This window comes from Haliotis rubra, unplaced genomic scaffold (genome assembly GCF_003918875.1).
Source record: "Haliotis rubra isolate DU_JTF1 unplaced genomic scaffold, ASM391887v1 Scf620, whole genome shotgun sequence".
Taxonomy (NCBI): Eukaryota; Metazoa; Mollusca; class Gastropoda; order Lepetellida; family Haliotidae; genus Haliotis; species Haliotis rubra.
This window is the reverse complement of record NW_025767325.1, coordinates 271,454-290,481: the sequence shown is the minus strand read 5'-3', so window position 1 is coordinate 290,481 and position 19,028 is coordinate 271,454. Positions and strand designations below refer to the sequence as shown.

The 19,028-nt window shown below is 39.1% G+C and overlaps 1 protein-coding gene across 1 annotated transcript in view; it reads left to right on the top strand.

The window, feature by feature from the left end:
- LOC124256235 (inactive phospholipase C-like protein 2) overlaps positions 1–19,028 on the top strand; it is a 222,722-nt gene that overhangs the window by 42,106 nt on the left and 161,588 nt on the right.

The window sequence follows — 19,028 nt, the reverse complement described above, 5'->3', positions numbered from 1 at the left end:
TTCAATATTTAAGCTTTAAAAAAATAGCAAAATGCAGGTACAATATCTTGCAAAATGCAATAAGTGTCTTATATAATTCAGACTGGTCTTGACATAAAATTCGTAGTTTTCTGTAATTCAGAGCTCTTGCAAGCAGTTGGTTATGAACGATGTATCAAAGTACTAGTACTTTATGAGGAATCCAAGTATAATGCTACAAACATACCTACTTGGTGCAGGGACTACAAGCACTTGCCCCTGCGTGTCCTATGCTATGGGCCAGTTGCAGGAAATGAACAGGAAATGTTGACTGGCATGAAATATTTGACCTCATTTGGAAATTCTGTCTGGCTGCTGTGAAATATATTTGCCTGCAGAATAGGTTTACATTTTGTCAGTTTTTTGTTTGCCATGAATTCATTGTTCTTCATCTGTTGTTTAATGTCAAGACAATATATTTGGTTCAATTTTGGTGCCATGTTTTTAGGTTCGAGTTCATGCTGCTTGCAGTGCCATGAAAATTGAAAATGAGTGTGATTTTTAGATGGTTGTGAACAGGAACACTTTTGGGGTTCCAGGTTAGAACTGGTTCCAAGCCACCTGTCCAGGCTGTAAGAGGCTACTACATGGTTTAGGTGGTTAGACATGCTGACCTAGTTGTTTGTGTGTCGTTGTACCCAGACAGTTATTGTGGGTCATCATTCCCCATTGATGATTTGTTTCCCTCGTCTGGCCTTGATGTGAAAATTTACAGTCTACATTCATATAGCTGATGTGTTTAGTAGAGAAGTTAATCACCCATTTTCAATATTGCTGACACGTTGAAATATATTAATCAATGTTGATAGGTGCAACGAATTGTTGATACATTGTTGACTCAAATTTGAAAAACAAACTCTGCAATAAATTCTCTTTTATTCAAATAGACGCAAGCATGGTTTCTTGAATGATAAAACCAACAAGTTAGCAAACAACTATTCTAAACAAATAATCCAAAATTCCAGTTTTCTAGAAGTCATGTGATACGACAGGTGTTCTCTGAGCTCCTCTCTAAGGGGAACGAACACCATCACTGCTTTCAATAAACTCAATTTTGCATTGGGATTTCTTGTTGACAATGGAGCTAAACAAAGGGATTGATGGGCTGAGAGAGCAAAGAGATTGACTCGGTAATTATACAACCGTCAGTATATATACTCAGCTTGGAGGGAACATGATCTGCGTGGAGGAGTCTATGTTTAGGCCAATTCCTGGAGGAATTGGTTCAGGATTTTTGCCTATTAGGGCCCGATTGTGTTGGTTTCTCTCAGAGTACTCAGAAACGTTATTGACCTTTGGCCTACTTAATAGCAGTTTCTGATTAATTCTGGTAATGGATTGTGAATAGGATGGTATTGGGTATGGAGAATCCTGCTTTGAAATGCTGTAATCTCTGTGGGTATTTGAGACTGATTGTAATGGTTCATGTTACCATAATCTGAGCTTCTGTTGATCCTGAAACACATTAGCCTAGGGTAGATAGAAATGATTTATCAGTTGCTTCTAAAATTGAGTTCTGGAAGTCTGTCATTTTATTTTGGGTATTTGAGTTGATCTTTCTATGTTGGATTTTTTTGTGTCATTAAAGTGCTGTTTACTTTAGTCACATCTATTGTAATGTAATCATATTCTGGTTCCTTTATTTAATGTGAATTCAGTTACTTGATGTTTTAGGGCTATCTCTAAAATTTGATAAATAACTTCTGGAAATTAATGTTGTGTGTGTTTTTCCATTTTTAGCTTATATGCATTTCAGAAGAATGTTGCTGTTTGTTATGTTCAAACATTAAGTATCATGTAAATTGTCAGCAGTAAAGGTTAAGTGAATGTTAGTAGTCAGTTCTAAAGCAGGTTGTAAAAATAGTGAAATATGTTGTGCTTTTAATAACAGAACTGGGAATGTTTTATAACTCAAACATTGTGATAACTCGCATATTACCACTCACTCTCTCCTGATAATATTAACCAAAATCAGTGGTGCAATATCCAACACAGATTGCCTCCAGTCTATCCAGAATCACCAAGCCACCCAGACAGAATGAAGCATGTCTGTAACAACATTCACTCCAGCAAGAGACAATGATGAGGTGAAGTTGGACAACACTACAATGTGATTACATGCTGTTATCCTTGCTGCTAGTCAAAGAAACACAAGCCGTTGTCTGTCAACACAAAATGAGGGGAGAATGTGCTTTTACTGGAGCAGGTTTTCAACTGGATATCCCATCACCTTTCACCATGCTGTGCTTGAGGCTAAAGAACTCCGCCAGCCTCTGCCATATTCCTCTCCCTGTCATGCAATAACAACAATGTACTTGAGCGCCAATGAAATTTGTGGTAAGGGTGAATATACTAAGTTAGTCCCAGCCTGACTTTCGTGTTTGTTAAATTATTCCGCTGGCTGACTCTTTCTCAGCTAGGGGAATGCACTTACGGGCAGTCTGTTCATCAGTCTGTAAAACTGATGGGAGCCAGTGTGAGTCCAGCTGAAGATGTGCTAGCAGATATTCATGCTCATATAGGCTGGACGTGGATTTGAGAATTTGACCAGAAGGATAATAAGACATTTGGTGGTGGTGGATACACCTTGGGCAATCTGGGGACGTATTCCCATTGTAGCAAGAGTTGATTGACATATAGTCTCTCAAATGAAATGATGTGAAGCTTTTTCAGTGTTAAATTATCTTTTTAATGTATGATTGAAAGGAACCCACATGATTTCTCTGAAACTGAAGATACCTGGACATTATATATTGATAATATGGCCACTTGTCTGTAAGTCTGATACAATTAAAAATTCAGAGGGACTAGTCGTTTTCAACCAAACTCTAACTTGATAACAGAAACAATAGTCTGAAATGAGCTTTCTTACCAGTTTGATTTGACCAACAGTTCCAAACCATTGTGTCAGGTTCAGTATGAGAAATGACAACAAAAATGTAATGGGGTGCGATAAGATGTAGTGGCAAAATGTAGTGGTTCAAGTCCCTGGCTATCTGCTGAAGTTCAGAGAAAAAAATCCATTCTTATCCCTGAATCAAACTCAGTACTGTTTAGTGTAATGTTTCAAGATGGATAGTATTGACTTTTAGATTCAAGTAGAATTTCACTCCCATTTCATATCACTTATCCTAGATGTATAGATCAGTGCTCATGATGCCAATCACTGGATTGTTCAGACTTGTCAACATATGATTGATTGGTTTGTTATTTAACGCCACACTCAGCAATATTCAAGCTGTATGGTTGCGGTCTGTAAATAATCGACACCGAACCAGATAATCCAGTCATCAACATCATGAGCATCGATCTATGGAATTGGGATATGATGACGTGTCAACCAAGCCAGCAAGCCTGACCACCTGATCCCTTACGCTCCTCTTACAAGCATGGGTTGCTGAAGACCAGTTCTAACCTGGATCTTCATGAGTAACCAACATATGAAACAAAGCTCATTACACTCCCTCGGAATTATGATCATTTTGGTATCTTGACCCTGACCTTTATTGAAACATTTCATTCCCAGATTGAGCATATGAGTCGTGTCTGTTTTAGGAGGTAGCTTATGTCACTGTTCCTGCTGCTTGTTGTAGATGCCTTACATGTTTCCCCTTAACAGAATTACACTGGAAAGGTTGGAGGTAGTTTCAAGGGAAACAGTGTTGCTGGCTGATGAATAAGAAGTCCATAATTGTATTTGTAAAGGGAACATTGGCGAGTGTCTCGTGTTGATGATGCAGGCTGTTACATAGGAGATAAATCCTGATTGAATTTAGAAGTGTTAGTAAGTTATGGAAGTAATAGGGCATGGAAGTGCATGTCAAAACAACATTAATAATACATAGGACTGGGGCTGGTGGCAGATCGTACTTTTTAAATGTACCGTTGTGAATATGGAATAGAGAGAATTGATGGGCTTCCTTCCATCAAGTAAAACATGTTGCAGGGATTTATCTAGGATACAGACTACTTGCTGAAGGCAAGCAAACTGGGAAACCATTTGTTTAATTAAAATTATTATTTTTAAAAGTTTTCTTTTCATAAATTCATGTCTTGTATTATGGTATATTGTCATTACTTCTGGTGCAATATTGTTAAGAGAAGCATCAAGGACACTTCTTTTTTATTAGTTTTGTCAGTGAAATAGATGCCATATACTTACTGGTTGTGAATTTGAGTAAACCAAGATAAATTCCTTTGATGTTTATTTACACAGAGTTTTGTTTTCAAAATATATAATAATTATGATTGTCTCCAAATGTGATCATGTTTAATCCAAAATGAATTGGTCAAAATATAGTGATGATATTTACTCAAATATGGTTTTGGCGATTCGATGTTGTGTTCAGTTTTCGAACTCTGAAACCAAGGCTTCTGTGTGTAACAGTACTGAAGTTCTAGCAACTCCCAGGAGTGAAGCTGCCAAATGCAGTCAACTATAGAAGTATTCTCAGCAACCAATGTTGCTCTACCTGGATGGATTTTTACTGCACTCAGCTGTGAACAGGATCACGTGCAGGCTAGTCAAAATTGGAATGAAAAACTATCCCAAGTAATGATTTATAATGTAGTTGTAATTGTAGATTAGTCCCTGCCCTATACATTGCTGCTCAAATAAGATAAGCTGTAAGACTAAGCTTTATGGTGTTCATATGTAATAACAGGGCTCCAGATAAGGGCCGTACCGGCGCATGTATGGATAAAAAATATGCACGATACGGTAGGAAATAATTTAGAAAATGTAGCAGATACGCATCAGAGCAATGGTGTATGGTCTAAGAATCATTTACAGAGGTATATATCTGAAAAATTATTGTTTTATTGTTTATTGACCTGTTTACACAAGAGTAGCAATATTGTGGTGCTTATATGAAACAAAACACAAGATTACTGATACTCCATTAAATTCTCTTAAGGTTTTCCAGTACTCCTGTATTGAACAAATAAGGAGTACGTACTAATGATGTTGAAATATTATCTGGAGCACTGAATAAACTACTGACAGTCTTTCATAGCTTTATGTTTAATGTGCACAAAGTCTTCGAGGCATCATAATGGTGCTGAAACAGCAATGACTAAAATGTTTAAAAAAGCAGCCTTGAAGTTTCCAACACCATATGTCAAATATGACCTTTCAGGATGTGACAAACTTTAGGACGTGATTTGTTGCATGGTTGATTGTGGAACCTGAGGACTTAAACAGCAGTGTCGATAATACTAATGTCTGCGTGAAGAAATCTGTAAATTGCTGATTCGGGAAGTTTCTATTATTCCCAATTACTGCATAAAGTACAGCAGGAACATGCCTTTAAGCCTTGTATTTATTGCACTGCTTCCCCTAACAAGATAAGTTGACTACCATTGATTGACCAGTTGCCCAAGGTTGCCCCGCCCTTATTGGCTATGCTGGCCGGCCATCAGCATAATCCTGTACAATCGATCTTTTCATCTTTAATCATAATAAACTGACTTATTAACATGTTCTCAGGAGGACCCCAGGCCATACGCCCATGAGGAATTCCTGCATTAACACCCACGTGTTGGGAGGTTTGTCTTCTTTGGTGCAGAGTTGTTGAAGATGGCCTGGAGGAAGTGATGAGTGTTTGATGGTTACTGAAGATGGTTTGTTGTTGCCAAGATGGTGAGACTGGCTCCAGGACTTGTGCATAGGTATTTTCCTGGTTGGTTTCAGAAGATGTTTTGTAAGCCTGTTTGTCCGTGGCATTATCATGTGATCACTGGCAAGGGAAGAAATTAACTGAAAAATGTATTTCACCAAATACTATCCCTGCAAAAACAATGTCTGAAATTCTGCAGAGCCCTTAGTATATCTTATACATTCACAAACCTGGTTTGGAATAGTGGGGATAGAGCTAAATACCATCCTTGGTAGGTAGTGTGGTGCAAATTGTTTATCTTGGTCAAAATATAGTGCTTGAAGAATTTGTCGATGAAACTTTTGGATATCTGGGAGTGGTAGACTGAATGTTTTTACACCCCACCAGGCAACTAAATTTAAGACATTTGTGGCATTGTATATTTTCACTACAACTGTTCCACCATATGTAATTACAGCAAGGCAAATTACAATTTCAGCATACAGTATAAACCATTTTATATCGTACACACATTATAACGAACTGACATATACCTTCTGATATATAACTTCTCTTTTGGTCCCTGCCTCTTTGTATATTTTACTCAAAACATATTAAACTAACCATGGTTATAATGAACCAAAATTACAATTCTATTTGTTGTAACTGTAGTTACAATATAATATAGTTTTAGGCTCTGTCCGTCCATCCGTACATACGAATTGGAATATCTTAAGTACCGTTAACTAGATTCTTTTCATATTTGGTACCTAGTTTCATCACAGTATAAGAAAGGTCCCAGTCAGGTTTGGTGACCTTGACCTTCATTTCAAGGTCACAAGGGGACTTTAACGTTTTACTCTTGTCAGCAAGATAGCTCAAGAACCGTTAACTAGATTTTCTTCATATTCAACACCAAGCTTTATCTAGGGAAGGCACAGGGCCCAGTCGATTTTGGTGACCTTCACTTAATTTTCAAGGTCACAGCAACACTTTGAAGATTTCAGTATGTTAACCTGCATGTTAAGATGGTCAGCGAGATATCTCAAGAACCATTCACTGGACTTTCTTCGTACTTGACACCAAGCTTCATTTAGGGAAAGTGCAAGGCCCAGTCCATTTTAGTGACTTTAACTTAATTTCCAAGGTCACAAAGACACTGGGAGATTTCAGCATGTTATATTGCGTGTTAAGTTAGTCAGCAAGATATCGCAAAAACCATTCACTGGGTTTTGTTCATATTTGACACCAAGTTTCATCTAATGAAGGCTCAGGGCCCTGTTTTGGTGACCTTCACATAATTTTCAAGGTCACTGCGACACTTTGAAGATTTCAGCATGTTAACCTGAATTCACTGCATTTTCTTCATAGACTTTCAAGACTTCCCTTGAATGTTTTTCAATAAGCAATTTCTTTAGTACCATTTTAGCATATTTCATACACTATGACATTCATGTCAAGGTCAGAGTCAGTCTTGAAAATATTTGTGTGTTTGAACAACTAAAGAGCAAGATATCAAGAGAGGTTGACTGGTCATGTTTTTGTTGACATTTGACATCTTAAACTTTCATTACTTTTTAAGTTTGATTTGATAATTTGCGGCAGGGGATTATGTCACCTTAGTGACAATGCTTGTTTACAGTTTTGTTTTGTCCTGGGTCTGCAAAATAGCTTGAACTACCATCCACACTCTTACTCACTCACTCACTCATCAGTTCAACAACACAATAAGATCATCTGTTCAGTAACATGAGTCCTCTCACGGATGTGATGAAACACCTGATGGACAGGACTGCTTTTGTGCTTTTTGTTGCTGACCACCTGCATGCATTTGTACATCGGATGCGCGCTAACCTAGAAACATATCTACAATGTGTGTTTTGCTTTTAAGTTCAATATAATCATTGTCATCATCCCCACCAAACTACTTACTTCTAATCATCATCATCATCGTCGTCGTTGTTGTCGTTGTAATGACAATAGTCACCATCTGACACTCGAACACATGTGTATTCAGGTTCTTTATATTTGTTTGGATTGAATTTACATGATTCCTGCCAAACTTGAGTGCTGAAATATTTTTAAGAACCATATTCAGTTATTATTGTTGTAATTGCAAATAGCTGCGATTGTATGGTTTGGAACAATGATGATACTCTTAGTCACTTCTTTTGCCCAAAACACTGTGATTGACTGTGGCACAAAACAACATTTTTTTTCACTCATCACTGTTGGTTTTTTTGTCATCAGTTCAATAACTGACTCCATTACTTAATATTAGTAGCTATGTAACTGATTACATTGCGCTAACAATCCATGCTGCTGTTGTCCTTTGGAAATGTCCCCATCATGTCATTTTCTCAATGGTCATAGATCAAAACCATGGGATGATATCCCCCGTCCCATTTTTCTCTTGCATTCATGTATTATCCGTCAGCTCTCATCACCCAGTGCGTTGTCGATTTATTGCGTGCGACTTGCAAAATCTTGAAATGATTGTTAGATGCGCTCAGGTATTGCATGTGCAAGTGGAATAATGGGATCTATAATGACTTTGATATTTATCTATTTCTGAGAGTTGATAAAAAAAAAACCCAGTGAGTCATGAAATTATAGAAATCTTAATAGCCTGTACACACACAGGGTTTGAGTCAAGAAATGAGATTACTCACAATCCTCTTTCCAGACTGCAAATGCATGTGGAACTTCAGTAGTGTTCTTGCCATTTTAGAATTACAGATGTTACTTCTACTAGTACTTGGGTGATTTGTTTTGTGTGTGACAGCTTACTTAACATAAGATGGTGCTCTGTGAATAATCAAGTGTTGAACTGGAAAACATTGCTTGAGATTGTGACCACCAAGCCTGATCATCTTATCCAGTTGACAACCAGCTGGTAACCGGTTTGAACTGGAACTGCACTTCTTATCATGCCTACTTTGGCCGCAAATAAGAATGTGTGTTTTCTGTTAAAGCCAACCTAAAATGGGTTAGATAGGTCAGGTTGCTTTAAATTACCAATATATCCACAGTTCAGCACACAAAAATGACAATTGGCATAAAATATAGAAAAGAAGGATTTAGTTTCTTTGAAAGAAGCTATAGTGCAACTTACGGATGGTTTAGGGTTGGGGTAAGAACCTGTGTAAGGGGATTGGGGGCTATTAGCTAAGCACTGGCATGTTCTCCAGACGCTGCCACGAAGAGAAGCATTGCCACTGAAGTTGCATTGAATTCCATATCATTGTCTAGAAAGAAGCTGTTATGTTCTGAAGAACACCAGTTTTGAAATCTCTCCTGCAATATTCACATTGATGGCAGCACAAATGAGGTACTGTGGTCCAGGGGATCTGTAGGCCTTCAGGATATATACTGAACAACATTCAAATCTGGACTTACCTGTGTGACATTTGTGAAGTGTCAGTTTGATGGTCATTTAAATATCTTCAGTTCTGGCAATAATAAATATGGTTGCTTGAATATCACAACAATTTTCAATTTTGTAAGTTGACAGCCAGAATGATTTCGTGGAGAGTTTCATCAATATACTGTACTGGCAATATAATGGCAGGAAACACAAAGAATATGTTTCACTGTCCTTGTTTTGGAGGAAACAATCTGGGTTTATGATGTGATTACTGAGAGCTTTAACATCCTTGGTCTGCTCTTCCTGGATCCCTTGGTCTTTTGGTTCACTGTCTGTGTTCTGTAGGTAGGAGGCAGAAGGTTGGTTGTGTGATCCCATGGTCCTTTGGGGGCACTCTGTGTTCTGAAGGTAGAGCTTCAGCCTGGAAAGTGGGAAATGGTTAGTTTCATTCTTGACTGCGTCATTTTTTATTTTATTTTATTTATTTATTTAATTTTTAATTTATTTTTGACTGCATCATGGTTAGCTCAGAGACTGTGTGCTGCGGCTGAGTAGGTATCCACAACTATCCGGGGTAGTCTACAGCATGGTATTTCAAAGGACTAGCACTATAAAACCAGCATAAGTTTGCACTAGAAGGCTGGTAGTTTGATCCATTTGGACATGCATACACATCAATATATAAGTTCAATAATCTTTAACACAAAGATGGCACAGCTTTCACATCCATATCATTCAAATTGCAGGATAGTCTTGGAAGATTTCAAGCATACCAATTTTCAAGTTGAAAGGGAAACTGAGGCTAGCATTTTCAGGCTGCCCTATCATTAAATTGAAAGTAATGATGTTAGAATCCTGTAGCACACATTCCTGACATGCTTGTAATACCTTGACTTGTTGCTGCAATGCCAGGAAGAGAATAAGAACCTGTATTGATTTTCTCTGTGACAATTCAGATAGGGAAACAAACCATCAGGGAGGTCTGCAAATAGACAAGAAATTATCGCTTACATGGGATGTCTATAGTGATGACTGATGCTGGCTAGATGCAGGCTATTTTTATACACTGGAGATTAATGTTTCATATACTTTCCTGACAGGATGGCGACAGGGTTATTGAGGTTATGACGAGAATATTTTCTTCAGCTTGGAAAATATTGTATTGTGTTGGGGAGTTCCAGTTAAAGGACTTTTAGGTTAGTTGTAAATGAGTCATGTTTGGAATTTGAAATTAAATTGTGTTGATGTCAGTTGGAAATTGTTCTTAGTTTCAAAACAGTCATGATTTCCTTCCTCAAAACTGAACTGAGACAGAATGGTCTTATGTCTTAACCTGATTTTTTATAGCAGTTCAGACGTATGTAGTCTGATTGGAGTTTGTTCATGTATGACATTGTTTTGTTTTGATGAAATAATGAGTTATTTGTTGACATCTGAAAACATGAAAAAACATATCTGACTACTTGTTTCTGAACAGATTAAGAGCATAGATGAAACAGAATTAGTGTTGATAGCTCTGCTGTTGGACTGACCATTCAGCGAAATGTCAAGCAATGTAAAACATTCGGAAATCAGATTACTTTACTCATCATTTTTTGTTTTTCATCCTTTCCAACATTTCTTTATAGGTCAGATATCTATAAATCCGATATGGAAACATGTGACCTTGAAGGGTTTCTGTGTCGTTATGTTTTCATTTCTGTTGCTTGCATTGAACATGTTATGAAATAGATTAAGGGCCCAGACTGCTGGAGAATCAGGATTTGCAGTAACAGCACTGCAATCTGTTGTGCAGAGTCGAAGGCTTGGGTACAAAATCGCTGATTCATCATGTTTATCATTCTTTGTTTGTAAGCTTGAAGCAGTTCTCTAAACAATCATTGGAAACTGCTTCACTTTGGGCTTCCCTCCAAAATTAAGTGGAAATGCCATGATATAATTTGAATACTGTCCCAAGAGTTAATAGAACTCACTCCATCATGTCCAAGTGGTCTACTCTCCTCACTTTCTCCTTCACTCATTACATCACTCACTCCAACACGTCCAAGTGGTCTACTCTCCTCACTTTCTCCGTCTCTCATTAGATCACTCACTCCAACATGTCCAAGTGGTCTACTCCCCTCACTTTCTCCTTCACTCATTAGATCACTCACTTCATCATGTCCAAGTGGTCTACTCTCATCGCTTTCTCCTTCACTCATTACATCACTCACTCCAACATGTCCAAGTGGTCTACTCTCCTCACTTTCTCCTTCACTCATTAGATCACTCACTTCATCATGTCCAAGTGGTCTACTCTCCTCACTTTCTCCTTCACTCATTAGATCACTCACTTCATCATGTCCAAGTGGTCTACTCTCATCGCTTTCTCCTTCACTCATTAGATCACTCACTCCAACATGTCCAAGTGGTCTACTCTCCTCACTTTCTCCTTCACTCATTAGATCACTCACTTCATCATGTCCAAGTGGTCTACTCTCCTCACTTTCTCCTTCACTCATTAGATCACTCACTTCAACATGTCCAAGTGGTCTACTCTCCTCACTTTCTCCTTCACTCATTAGATCACTCACTCCTTCTCATGTCCAAGTGGTCTACTCTCCTCACTTTCTCCTTCACTCATTAGATCACTCACTCCAAAACGTCCAAGTGGTCTACTCTCCTCACTTTCTCCTTCACTCATTAGATCACTCACTCCAACACGTCCAAGTGGTCTACTCTCCTCACTTTCTCCTTCACTCATTAGATCACTCACTTCATCATGTCCAAGTGGTCTACTCTCCTACTTTCTCCTTCACTGCTTAGATCACTCTCCTTCATCATGTCCAAGTGGTCTACTCTCATCATCATGATCACTCACCCAACATGTCCAAGTGGTCTACTCTCCTCACTTTCTCCTTCACTCATTAGATCACTCACTTCATCATGTCCAAGTGGTCTACTCTCATCGCTTTCTCCTTCACTCATTAGATCACTCACTCCAACATGTCCAAGTGGTCTACTCTCCTCACTTTCTCCTTCACTCATTAGATCACTCACTTCATCATGTCCAAGTGGTCTACTCTCCTCACTTTCTCCTTCACTCATTAGATCACTCACTCCAACACGTCCAAGTGGTCTACTCTCCTCACTTTCTCCTTCACTCATTAGATCACTCACTCCAAAACGTCCAAGTGGTCTACTCTCCTCACTTTCTCCTTCACTCATTACATCACTCACTCCAACACGTCCAAGTGGTCTACTCTCCTCACTTTCTCCTTCACTCATTAGATCACTCACTTCATCATGTCCAAGTGGTCTACTCTCATCGCTTTCTCCTTCACTCATTAGATCACTCACTCCATGTCCAAGTGGTCTACTCTCCTCACTTTCTCCTTCACTCATTAGATCATTCCCTCCAAGTACAAGTTGTGTACTACCAACACCAACTCCGATGTGTCCAAGTGGTCTATTCTCCTCACTTTCTCCTTCACTCATTAGATCATTTCCTCCATGTACAAATTGTGTACTGCCAACACCAACTCCAATGTGTCCAAGTGGTCTATTCTCCTCACTTTCTCCTTCACTCATTAGATCATTCCCTCCATGTCCGAGTGGTGTACTTCCCTCACTTACTCCATGTCCAAGTAGGGTACAACTACTCATTCACACATGCACGCACTCACTCCCCTTCACTCGCTCACTCCAACATGTTCTAGTGGGGTACAACCCTCACTCACTTACTGACGTATGCATGTCCACTCATCACAGGTTTACTAGTCTATACTGGTATCAGAACATATTCATGAATTGATTTAGATATATTTGAAAGATTTCTGTTTCTTGTTGTTGAACATTGTATTGTATTATCATTGTATAACACCTTGAACTGGTGCCAGTAAATTCTGATTGTTCAGTGTTCACTTGTATTTCTCTGTGAGTGCTTTAATATTCAGAGGTCCAAGTTATCAAAACACTTACACGTTAATATCGTCAGTATTAAAACCTCTCTGTCCTCATATTGGCCTGTTCCATAAAATCTAGCCTCCAATCAATAGTCATATTTTTTCTACAAACAACCTAATGGCAGAATACAGCACTTGGATGAATGGAACCAATGTTTGATTTGTTGGTGAAAAGTCATATTGTTCAGAACGAACCACCTCCATGCATAGAACTGCTGCTTGTTAGATTTGTGTTCCAGTCAATCATCAAGTTGTGAAAACATTTGCAATGTGCCAATATCTTGCAGATTTCCTAGTGATGTTGACCTTTTGTTGGTAATGCCAGTGTGTTTGAATTGCCATTGACTTGCCCCAAGAGATTCAGAGCCACCAGTTAATGCCATATATGTAACAGCTAGACATATTGCTTTAGCAATTAGCCCTATTAACATCGCTTCAGTTTAATGTAATCCTTCTCCACATGTTTTATGGCCACTTTGTCATAGATAACAGGCAGATGCTGATGGTGATATTGATGCGACATGACTCCTTGTCTCGTGGCATAATGGTCACTGTTAATGGGCTCATTTATGCCAAACAGTCAAGTGACAAATGTTCAAAATGAGTAAGGTCACAGAACTGTCAATTTGAAGAAAATAATGCTTTAGAATCAGACGCTTGAAGAGATTTGGTGTCAAGGTAACTTAAGAATATCTTTCAGTTTGCTGTTTAGCGGTCTCCACAGGCAAACTAAAGTTTGACAACAAATGTTGTCAAACTCGAGTTACAGTCCGTTTGAGTCAGAAACGGACCGATGAATTGCAAATTTTATCATTGTACAAAATTGCCACATAAAGATAAATAGTGCACATGTTTATCATTTACTAATACCCAACAGCTTTCTTATATTTGAAAATTTTCCGGACTCCACCAAAAAAGTTGTTTAAGAAACTATCATCATTGAAAATGCAAAAGTTGTTATCTGTCGCGGCGGGGTGAAACCGCAGAAACGGAACAGACACTATCTTGTCGTGCACGGGATACACATGCCTGATGAAAAATGAAGTTGAATGCTGACGTGAAACAGTTGATGATTGAAGTGTACGATTTTTTCCGTGCTGAAGCCGAAAGGGGCAAACCATTTTATGCCATTAATAAATTCCGTGAGCGGGCAGCAAAAGCTTTAGGAGTATCAGCAAGGGTACTGACAAATGTTCTGGAACACAAACATTGTGAGGGTGATGCGAAGCTGGTAGTGGTCGTGTCAAAATCACACAAATTAAAACATTTGGACAACTTTCAAAAGAACCTTGTAAGGCAGTCTATCAACAAGCTCTATTCTGAAAACAAATACATGTCACTGAAAATTTTGAAAAAGCATTTGAAGCAAGAACACAACCTCAGAGTATCAAAGTACACACTCTGGCGACTCTTACACTCTTTCTGGTATCGTTATAAGAAAATTTCGGGGGAGAATAGGTCAGTACTCGGTGAACGCCCTGATATCGTTCGCTTGAGAAATAATTTTCTCAGGGTTATAAAGAAGAAGCGCGAGGAAGGATTCGAGCCAGTGTACTTGGATGAGACCTGGGTCAATGCCTCGCACACTGCCAGCAGTCAGTGGGTACCCGATTGGGGTGATAAGGGGTCACGTAGAAAGCTGCCACTAGGGAAAGGAGAGAGACTAATCATTCTCCATGCTGGTTGCTCCAGCAAAGGCTTTCTCCCAGGCTGCGACATGGTATTCAGGGCAAAGTCCACAGATAACTGAGACAACCATTCCGAGATGAATGGTGCGGTTTTCCTCGATTGGGTTGAAAACAAGTTGGTACCAGCTCTACCAGAGAGGTTTTTTATCGTAATGGACAATGCCCCATACCACAGCGTGCAGGACCCAGACAGTAAAGCCCCGACATCGAACAGTCGAAAAGGTGATATGATATCATGGCTCGACAAATTTCAGATAGCACGGCCTTCAAAGGCAATGAAGCCTCAACTATATGAGATCATAAAAACCCACAAAGGTGAACCTTTCTACAAAGTTGACAGTTACATAAAAAGTTAGGGTCACGATATTCTGTGACTTCCACCCTATCACTGTGACCTTAACCCCATTGAAATGATATGGGGTGTATTGTCAAAGGAGATGTTGCCAGATCAAACACAACTTTTAGATTACGTGATGTAGAGGTTTTGGTTAAGGAATCCCTTAACAAAATCACGACTGAAACTTGGCAGAACTGTGTCAACAAGGTAGCTAATGTCATTGAACAAGGTTACTGGTCTCGGGATGGCTTACAACAGGCAACTGTGGCACCACTTGTCATCCCTTTAAGTCGTGACTATGACACTACGACAGACGAGGAACCAACAGGTCTCCCGGAATAGATTTTGAGATGACCCCCGCCATGAGTGTCTGTTCCGTTTCTGCAGTTTCACCCCGCCGCGACAGATAACAACTTTTGCGTTTTCAATGATGATAGTTTCTTAAACAACTTTTTTGGTGGAGTCCGGAAAATTTTCAAATATAAGAAAGCTGTTGGGTATTAGTAAATGATAAACATGTGTACTATTTATCTTTATGTGGCAATTTTGTACAATGATAAAATTTGCAATTCATCGGTCCGTTTCTGACTCAAACGGACTGTAGAGAGTGTGAACATTCCGACCCACCAACACCAATTTCAGAGTTGTCAAACTGTTGTTGAGAAATAGGATTGGCCTCTATTCTCACCAACTTTTCCTTCAAATTTTCGGTGAAGTCTTGTCAAACTTGTGTTGTTCAGAATAGTGATGTTCCGATAATCGAAGATCGATCGAAAGGATTAAAAATAATTATCGATTGTAAAAAACATATTTTCGATTAATCGGAATTTTGTTGTTTTTGTTTAACACCTTTGAATGAAGTAAACTAACCTTCAAATCTGACAAATATTCACGAACAAACATGCGCTCAACAGCGTAAAGCTATGCACATTGTAAAATTTTAACCACTTTTATTGTTTTATTACAGTTCCAGTGTCTTTCTTGCATGCGTTCATTTCATTGCATGACAACATTAGTTATAAAAAACAACAACATTAATTTGAAAAAAACCCTTAAAATTGGTCATTACATTAAAAATGGATAATCGTTCGCCACAATCCTCTGATAATCGATAGTGGATTTGGTTTCCTATTCTCAACACTAGTTCAGAAACAACCAATCACAGTCTACAAAATTGTCACATGACCGCACAGATAAAGACATGGCGCTCAAATGACACGAAAGTTTGACATGAGTTTCACGTGTGAAAACGCGAGTTTGACAACTTTTAAAATTTTACCACATGTGTTGTCAAACTTTAGTTTGCTGTGTGAAGGCCGCTTAACTAAACTCACTTACTTGCTCTTTGGATGGAGTATCTATGGAATATATATTGTGGATGGAATATTTTCCTAGTTGCTAAGAGTATATTTTCCTATATGAATAGACTGTTTTTTCTGAGGATTCATTTGTGCAGATATGCTACATATAAATCATAGCTGTAATAAGCTTGACCTGAACAAGGTAATCAATACTCTTTTATCTAGCAAAGAGGGAAGAGTGGCCCTTTAGTGGCAGACATAGAGAGGCAGCACCTTTGCTGAGGAGGAAATTATTCTGGTAGAAGTCTAATGAGTTGCTAGACACACTCAAGCCACACATAACCATCATTACATCTCAGGTTCATGTCTCACTACAGCTGACGTAGGGTATGGTGCAGAACAGATCATTTTTTGCTGCAGAGAGAATCATGAGTGGGAAGTCATCCACAATGGTTGCTCCATATGGGGATAGTACTGGGGTGGGTGATCACTACAGTGACTGGGTGCTCAGTGTAGATAGTACTGGGGTGTGAGATCAAAATGGTAACTGTTTTCTCTACAGGTGTATGGTGATCACTGTGGATGCTCAGTGTAGATAGTACTGGGGTCGGAGATCATAATGGTAACAGTGTTTTCTCTGGTGGATGGTGCTAGGATGGTGATCACTGTGGATGCACAGTGTAGATAGTACTGAGGTGGGAGATCACAATGGTAACAGTGTTTTTCTCTGGTCTATGGTGGATGGTGCTAGGATGGTGATCACTGTGGATGCACAGTGTAGATAGTACTGGGGTGGGAGATCACAATGGTAACAGTGTTTTCTCTGGTGGATGGTGCTAGGATGAGTGATCACTGTGGATGCACAGTGTAGATAGTACTGGGGTGGGATATCACAATGGTAACAGTGTTTTCTCTGGTGGATGGTGATCACTGTGGATGCACAGTGTCTTGTAGATGAAAATGGGATGGGAGATCACTGTGGCCTCAGTGGATGCTCCAGTATGCATGTTTTGGGGTGAGATCACTATTGCAAACAGTGGATGCTCCATATTGATTGGAGATCTAGTGGCAAAAGAATTATGCTTCATTATAGAATCTCTTTGTGTGTGGACGCTAACTGTGACGCATGATGTCAATAAGATAAAGTTGAGTCAGCTTAATGAAAGTTTTCTGCCTTACAAGTGCAGTAAAATACCCAAGGATTGGTGTGTCCTTTGGGAAATAGACCAATTCTAAGGGATGTGTAGTGAGGAAGTCTGTAAGCATAATCTTCACTTTGTATTTTGTTTAGTAATATCCATGTCTATGAACTGTCACATTCTAATCTTCTGGAGTCAAAGGTACAGTCAGATTTATGCTACTGGTCAGTCTATTTCCTTGCCTAGTGACTCCAATCAGGGGAAACAAATTTGGAGTCGGCAGTGAAGTATGTTCAGGCAACAGTATTGAAAGCCTGTATCATGTCCCTGTTATCAGAGAAATATAAGTCACTTCCACTCAGCGAAAATTAAGTCATAACTATGGGATAATGTCGACAGGGATTTTCTATGGTCTGACCGGCTTCTTAGATTTTGTTCAGACATTTTGCACCGCGAACCGGAGCCAAAGCGTAGGTCTCTCAAAAGTAGGTCTACCTGAAATATCTTAATGTCTCGAAAGACTCTCCTGATTGGAATAAAGCAAAACATATATAGAGCCCTCATCAAGAACAACAGGACTTAATCATCATCTTTGACTTTATGGAGGCATGTCACTTCTTTGAAGATTGGCGCAGAAGAAAGTGACTGATAATACTTCACCTCGAGAGGCCAAAAAGGCCCTAAGTTAGGGAATATGTACCATAGAGCTTAGTTGGAATTTAGTACCCGTCACTACAAGGTGAGAGTAGAAGTACCATTTAACATCGCGGCTTGAGAATATTTCTACTCATATGACGACGTGCTTATGCGTGTGTATGTACGTAGACAAGGGGTTGCTTGTACTAGCCCCAGACTGAAGCTAGGTTTTTATAGTGCTAGCCTACTTGAGAGATACCATGCCGCATATGAAGCATGAATACCCCACTCAGACACATTACTACTGACTCGAAGCCGACCAATCCTTTGTTGTACCCATTAATGCCGAGGCGCCAGGCAGGACCAACAAGTACCATATATACAAGGCTTGAGTACACTGTTCCATCTTGTCTTAGAAGGTACAACAGTAGTCTGTCTTCTCTGAATATTTTGCTATGTAGGAAGAATTAGCAGTTGATGAAGACAACAGGCATTGTCCATCATGACCAACTGACTCATCACCCAAAGTATTCGCGAATCCTTTGTTTTCATGGCCAGTTTACTTATTTAATTAATGTTTCTTCTTTATGAACAATTTGGCATGGGTACATCAGGAAAAACTCGAAAAGTTTGTGATTGGTTCATTGTCATGATGAATATGCAAATGAAGCCCCTATTTAGGTCAAGTCTATTTTTGTCAATGTGGAAGTAAACCACTGTTTACGTATCGCTAACGTATCAAACGTTTTAGTAATCGATTTTTTAAATTATTCTTCGAATGTAATACGATTTTTTTCAAGCTGCGCCTGGTGCAGTCCGGTAAGAGATATAGGCTGCACAAGACAATTTTCACCTGCACTGGTGCAGAATTTATATAGCGATTTCGAACCCTGAACAGAGACAACCATTCCGAGATGAATGGTGCGGTTTTCCTCGATTGGGTTGAAAACAAGTTGGTACCAGCTCTACCAGAGAAGTTTTTTATCGTAATGGACAATGCC